Source organism: Papilio polytes, unplaced genomic scaffold (genome assembly GCF_000836215.1).
Source record: "Papilio polytes unplaced genomic scaffold, Ppol_1.0 DF824146.1, whole genome shotgun sequence".
Classification (NCBI taxonomy): domain Eukaryota; kingdom Metazoa; phylum Arthropoda; class Insecta; order Lepidoptera; family Papilionidae; genus Papilio; species Papilio polytes.
The window spans coordinates 1032738-1032963 of NW_013525058.1; the positions used below are offsets into that span (position 1 = coordinate 1032738).

Here is a 226-nt window from a genome sequence, read left to right on the forward strand (position 1 = left end):
TTGGCCATTGCTTATAACATATGACTATACCAAATAAATTGTACCTAAATAGTACCTCAATAAAAAAAATATACACACTTAATATAGTAGTTAGTTTTCGAGAAATAAAACAATCAAAAGTCTTGCTTAGTAACGTTATTTATATTTTACTCGCTTTCGCCCGCGACTACGTCTGTGTGAAATTAAAAAACAATATAAAACATAATTAATGCTACTCACTGACAAC

General features: G+C 28.8%; 1 protein-coding gene across 1 annotated transcript in view; it reads left to right on the forward strand.

Moving 5' to 3' along the window:
- Positions 1 to 226, forward strand: part of LOC106111913 (exosome complex component RRP42) — a 5628-nt gene that overhangs the window by 3028 nt on the left and 2374 nt on the right. The window lies entirely within an intron of this gene.